This window comes from Silene latifolia, chromosome 3, assembly GCF_048544455.1.
Source record: "Silene latifolia isolate original U9 population chromosome 3, ASM4854445v1, whole genome shotgun sequence".
Taxonomy (NCBI): Eukaryota; Viridiplantae; Streptophyta; class Magnoliopsida; order Caryophyllales; family Caryophyllaceae; genus Silene; species Silene latifolia.
In genome coordinates this window covers 31,084,360-31,091,399 of record NC_133528.1, presented here as the reverse complement: position 1 = coordinate 31,091,399, position 7,040 = coordinate 31,084,360, and the positions used below count along the sequence as shown (strand labels likewise).

The 7,040-nt window shown below is 38.3% G+C and overlaps 1 long non-coding RNA gene across 1 annotated transcript; it reads right to left on the bottom strand.

Annotated features, from left to right (window-relative positions):
- Nucleotides 1–678: 678 nt before the first annotated feature.
- Nucleotides 679–2,970, bottom strand: LOC141646024 (uncharacterized). Its single transcript, XR_012545289.1, has 3 exons — nt 2,799–2,970; nt 2,615–2,686; nt 679–850 (listed from the first exon to the last, which is right to left on the bottom strand). It is a non-coding gene; the product is annotated as an uncharacterized LOC141646024 (long non-coding RNA).
- Nucleotides 2,971–7,040: the final 4,070 nt, after the last annotated feature.

Genomic DNA, 7,040 nt, shown 5'->3' with positions numbered 1-7,040 from the left:
ACATCATCGGGCCTTGATAAGGTTAGACTTACCGCGGATGAAAGAACCCGAGTCAACAATGTTATGCGGTATGGTATTCATGGTGGTCGGTCTTACTCCAAAAAATGGTATGGAAAAATCGAAGCTTTACAATTTTTCACGGATTCCTTAAACTTTCAAGAATGGAAGAAAGTTAGCTCCTTTATTGGCCCGGTTTATCCTATAAAGGTAATCCAGTTTTACTCTTCGGTCTCCGTGAGAAATAATGTGTTGTATGCAATGGTAAATGAATCCGAAGTCAAGATCTCCCTCGCCGATTTTTGTACTCTGTTTTCGGTTCCTGATGATGGGATCGAAATAAATCCGAGTGCAGAATGGGGAGATGTGACGGAGGAAGAATACTTAAAATTAAGAAGTCTTTTGATGTTGATGCTACGGGGTCGGGTAATATTCTAGCGGGACCATTCACTCCCAAATTAAAATTCTTTATAAACTTTATTTGGAATACGGTTGTCCCGAGGAGGGGTGGTCGTGATAAGTTGTCAAGCTATGAAATGGTGTTGGTGTCAAAGTGGCTCGAAGGGTCTAAATGTGAGACCCCTCGATAGGGCATCAAAAATAAAGCGGAAATTACGAGATTTAAAAAAAAACCTTTAAGAGTTTAAAGTGCGAAATTCACCATAAGTGATCAAACAAAAATGAAAAGAAAGATAATTAAGTTTTACAATTTAAAACAAGTGCGTTGGGGAAAAGATATCCCACGAATAAACACAAGTCTAACGATAGGTGAGTCTAAGCAACCTATAACTAAGGTCCAAGGTTCAACGTTCTCGCTAGCTCACACGTCTTCCCCATAATCTGCATCACAAACCTGTCATTCATGTAAACATGAACGCCACAGTCAGTGGGGAGTAACTCAGGGTTCTCCCAGCCACAATATGTCAAAATGCACATAAGCAAGAACTTAATTAAACATATTGATCATGCATCATACTTGAATAATATGGACAAGGGAATATAACGATAATCACAACGAGATAGGCATATTGCATTCTTAATGAGACAGGCATGGTACATTATATTAAACATGCATTCAAGGTAACCAAAACATGGATATGAGATTAGGCATCGAATCATATGAAGAAGGTAAACAACGGATCAATTGAATAGAAAATACATGGATGGAAACCAATAGCCATTTCTTTGAAAACCTCTTAACAACCATAGCACGGGACGTGGCTACTAATGTCACATTCATACTTATGGCTTACATCTCACCATAAGAACGGATGGGAACATCAATCCCGGCGATCATATCGCAACTAGGGGCTTGCATCTCACCACTAGTATCCGATAGGACCAAGACTCTCACAAATAGTTATAGAAGACGTGCACTCTCGTATATAAGAACACGCCAATGACCGTAACAAGCAAGACATTTACAAAGGATTGACTCAAAACAAGACAAACCTCTAGACTCCAACCTCCTGGTAGGACGACGATCATAATACGGTCCTAGTCTAAATCTGGCCAGACTCTCGGGATGGACGACACCCGATTCGACATACAATCCCAAATCGTATCCAAGACTCGATCCATGACACCTAGCCGTGCCCCAAGGTCGAGTAACCCCAAATCGGAACCATGGTACCTATCCGTACCCCAAGGTCCGAAGAGGCGGAAGGAAGACAGCCCAACTCGGAAACAATGGCACATAATCGTGACCCAATGGCCGAGGGCAAATAAATAAGGAATGTCGAGTAGTCACACAATGTAAACCGTCACGCTCCGGTCACAAGTACGAGTAACAATGATTGCACAAACATAACGTAAACAATTCATGTGAAGCATGTATAAGTATAAGAGTATAACAAATATCAAGTACTCCCATGATAAAAGAGTCTCAACACATCATACACAAGCATTAGAACCAAAGTTAAGATGCATACCCAACAAGAAACTCAAAACCCAATCTATAACAACAAGTTTAGTACTCGACTACAACAAGGGTCAACTTCAAACGGTCATAACATGAGTTCTATACATGATAATGAGGTGAAACCAGTTGGAGGTGATAGCTTATCCTCTTACGGTTCTAACGGTAGGTCATAAGCCTCAAACAAACAAGTAACGAAGAAGTTATGGCCATTTTACGAAAACTGGTCAGGCTTAAACCGCAGCCTGCGATAGTGGCCGGAGCCTGCGGTGGGTGCCGGAACCTGCGGTTTTCCCCTGCCACCGGACTGTTTGCACGACAATTTCCTACCCTTTCCGAAAGTCGATTCCTACCAATTTTTCATCCCAAATTCCTCTTAAATATACATGTTAACACAATAATACCTAATAGAAACCACAAGAATGTAATTGTCACACATCTTGATGGATTCAAGCACAAGATTTTGACCCAAAATCAAACAATTAATTCATCCAAACATCACAACTTTACCCAATTGAAAATCAATGTAACAACATGCTTAAAACTCTTCAACCAACCATGAGATGGTTGTTCATACAAACTCATTCAACAACATACATGTGAAACAAGAAAAGATTCAAACTTTAACATACATATGAACAAACTACAAAATATAAACACACAAATTTGACATAATGTCGAGTAACCCATCACCGTTACCTTTTTGCTCTTAATCTCTAATGTAATCGTCTCACAAGCAAGAATCCACTTCCGGGCCAACTCACCTTTCTCCTAAACATAAGAAAACACAAAATAAGACTAAAAATCGAAACTAGAAAAAGGGTACCATATAGAGGATGGCTCGACAGCCCCAATAATGGAGGAAAGTCGGATCTTTTCTTACCTAGAAAGAAGGAGGGCGATGAGAGGAAGAGATAGACGCGAAAATCACTTGAATCGGATAAGAATTGAGCAAATTATGGTGTTTTGAAGATTTGTAAGATAGATGTATAAAAATGGTGAGGGTTGTTGAAGATGAATTTCAGAAAAATGAAGAGGGAGATGAAGTTGTGAGGTGTTAGGTGAGGGTTTTATGAAAAGAAAAGAGAAGGAGAAAAGGCTCATAAGTTATAAAAAGCCCAACAACTCAAATTGAGTCGGTTTCCGCTAGAATTTTCGTCTCAAGCCCACTATAACTCAAGACGGGAGATATTATTAATTATTATCATTATTATCCGACCAAAATATTTATTTTGTATAACTTAAGCTTTAAAAATATAATATTTATAAAAATCATGTTTAATAATGAAATTAATTAAATTAAATAATTAAAAAATAAGACAATGAAACGGTTAATTAAATTATAATTGCCAAAATAGAAAATTCGCGGGTGTTACAATCACCCCATCTTTTAAAAAGTTTCGTCCTCGAAACTTGAAAATGGAAATGAAATGTCGTATAAAATAAAACCGGAATTTTGAATTCGGTAACCAAAACATTCAAAAGGTTACTTATCGTAAGAATCAAAATCCTTTCGAAGTCTCAATTAAAATTTTCCGAATGAACCGATTCTCATCAAAGGAACGAAAATGCTCTCGTTGCGCATTCAAGAACATCACATTCCAAATCAAAGATATGGTCAAAAGCAAATCATTTGTATAAATCAAAAATCAAAATACTTTCAAAGACATTGATGAAGAGTTTTCAAAAGTATAAGTCTCATTCATGGAACGAAATTGCTCTTGTCGTGCACACAAGAACGCTAACTTTCCAAGTCTAAGACAAATTTAAAACAAAAATCATTCGCCGACAAGCGCAGAACAAGTTATTAAACGTTTCAAATAACGAGTTCTAACATCCGATCAACGTCAAAATCAAAAGAGAAGGCAATTCACTCAAATTTTCTTTTGCAAAGGTCAAAATAGAAGTAGAGGCTTCATTTCTAAATTAAAAAGGAAGTCAAATTCCTGAAAATATAATATTAAACTTTTGACAACGAAATCATAAGTAGACCAAAGCTAGTTAGAAATTGAGCAAAGTTAAAAGTAACTCGGGTTTAGCAATTAAAAATCAATAAAAAGGAGTTATACTCGTAGGACAAAAGGATAACTAAATCAAATTTTCGTTTTTGAACTCTTAAAATAGGTAGGGTTTAGTAAAAGTAACATAAACCTTTAACGACGAACCAAAAATGGTAGTTTGAAACGTTTAGAAATTTTATGAATTGAAAAGTAACTTAGATATCATGAAAACAAGATACGCTAAGAGGGTTCAAACTTAACCAACAAAGAGATAGGATGAACTTCCTAGGAGAAGAGTTGAAATCGAATCTACCAGGCTATCAAAGATTGAATTCCATAGGTTAGCATCAAATTCTAAAGGAGGAGCAAGCATAAACGAGGAAGAGAGGTATGAACGGAAACACTTATGGTCAAAGAGGACGGGAAGTTAGGCAACAAGGAAACACTAGATACTTAAATCTCGAACAACAAAGTCACCCTGAACGGTTCCGAAAACTTCCTAACCACTAAACTCATAACCACATAACTCCCAAAAATTTCCTCAAAATACTCACAATTTACTCCTATGCTACCCCGTGGGTCAAGTCACTCCATCACAATTGTGATTCCATAACTCTCAAATATAAATCATCTATAAACGATTTCCATGAAATATCAAAACTACTAAAAGAGTTACACACATAACCAACTATCGACTACTAGGAGTTCTCACTATGGTAAAATCCTAAATCAAAGGTCAAAATCTCCAGGTCTTTATACTTTCTAACACTCCAAACCAAAATCTTATTCACACCCGAATTCACAAGCCTAAATGATCACATTCCCCAAATCTTAAAGACCACCAACCAAAAGTAAATAGATTGTCATACAATTTTTCCTACCCAACTCAACTCAAGTGCCACTAATCCAATTTTGACGAAATCAAGGTTTGCAAAGAATCCTCAAGGGCATCTCACTCACTCTACAACGTAGCCAACAAAGCCATCACTCCACTAAAGAAACAAAGGGTAATAACTAGGTCAAGAAATGATAGGAAATTTCAAAGGGATACAAGAACATGACGAGGTGTGAGATTAAAGGAGTCAACAATAAAGGTAACTAGTTAACACAAGTAAGAGACATTAGAATTAGAGAGGTATTCAAGTCAAGGAAACGACAAGTAACTTTTATGCTTAAGAATTAAATCTAATCAAGGTATAAGCGGAGGGAAGGAAGATGATTAATGGTACGAATGAGGACTTCAAGGCTTAACCCATACGCTTTCTAAGACTTAAGGTTCTTTCTAACAGGTCACGCCTATTAGGATATTGTACCATCATAACAAAACAACCAAATTCCAAAACATGGGTTAAGACAATTCATCTCATTCCTTATATGCAAGTCTCTCTTCAAGGGTTACACCTCTATGGCTGATCAAGGTAAAAATAAACGCTCGCTTAAGGGTTGATACATTGGTTAGACTCATTGTTCACCTATCCTATCACATATTAGGATATCCCTAAAGTAAGTCTACCACTCAAGTATAACAACGTCTCTTTATCTCAAGTTCTCGACACAACCTCGATGTTTTAAAAACCAAAGAACGAATTAACAAAGACTTCTCAACCAAATTCTTCAAGGGAAAACTAATATCAAATCACATCACCATTCTATTTGGGACCTTTAACATCTAAGAATGGGTTCTATTCAAGGCTTCTATCATAAATCTATCTCATATTCTCCTAAGGTGACGACGCTCAACCTACTAAGCTTTCAAATCCCAAACATAAACAACAAAGCCAAGTTCTATAACTTTAATCACATAGGCAACTTATTCCTGACACGAAGAATCCACCAATCAATTATACTTACTTGGTCAAGGAACTAGGTATAAGAATCACTAAGTATTTATCATCACCTTACCTAAGTCTTTTCTGACATCCTGACCTCTCAAAACTGGGGTTAAGGGTCAAAACATAAACAAACTCCACAAAAGCCAACTTATCCGACCGAGTTAACATTCCATAAGGCAAAGATGAAGGTATACACGAGGGGCATTATAAGGAGAAAAGGTACAAAGACAACTCCTAAGATATGGAATAAGAGTTGCGAAAGGCATAGAAGCACACAGATAAGGGAATATGACAAGGCACTCAAAGAGAGGAAGGTATCTTCGAGACGGTAAGGAAATCCTTCAAGAGAAAGAGTTCCTTAAGCAAGATGTTATGGAAGGAGAAACAAAAACATGGGATAGGTCGGGCGGGTACCAACCTAGCTTCCAAGGTAAAGCAAAAGAGAGTTTAGAAAGGAGGGATGAGCATCACGGGATAAAAGTAAGGAAAGGTGGATCAAGGATAGAAAACACACCCATAACGGTGTCGGGAGGAACGGCGGTTCCGACTTGATTCTCGACAAGAGTGACTCTTCTTGGCTCGGCTTCCAGAGCATGAGGGAGAGGGGGAGGGATAGTCTTCTTCTCGGGGCAATTCCTGAAGAGATGTCCGGGCTTCTTGCAATGGTAACACTTCAAGGGCATAGCATAGCATCCAATCCCGGGGTGATAAGTTTGCCCACACTTGAAGCACTTGCGGTTCTCCTTAAGCCTATTAGTAGATGTAGGTACTTGTCCTTTCGGCTCTTGCACTACTGGCTCTTGTCCTCCATGGTCTTGTACTCCTTGTCCTTGGACTCTCGGCACCAACCTCTTCTTGCTAGGATAAGACGAGGATGAGGGCACAGATGGCCTCTTGCCACGGCGGATAGGGCGATGATTCACATGAGCATTGGCATTCCGTTGATTCCGAAGAATTAGAGTAAGGGCTTCCATGATAGTATTCTCCACCTTGGTTGGTCATACCATCTTCTCAAGACACCAAAGAGTCAACCATGTTAGCACCTAACATATAGCATGCACAAAGAGACTACCAACTTAGGTCCTTAGTCCTACCCATCTCTCATTTATTATTTGAGGTCAAGTTCAATTTAAATTCGGGGTACACGTGTGTGCGTCGGGAGCAACATATGCTCTGATACCAACTGTGAGACCCCTCGATAGGGCATCAAAAATAAAGCGGAAATTACGAGATTTAAAAAAAAACCTTTAAGAGTTTAAAGTGCGAAATTCACCATAAGTGATCAAACAAAAA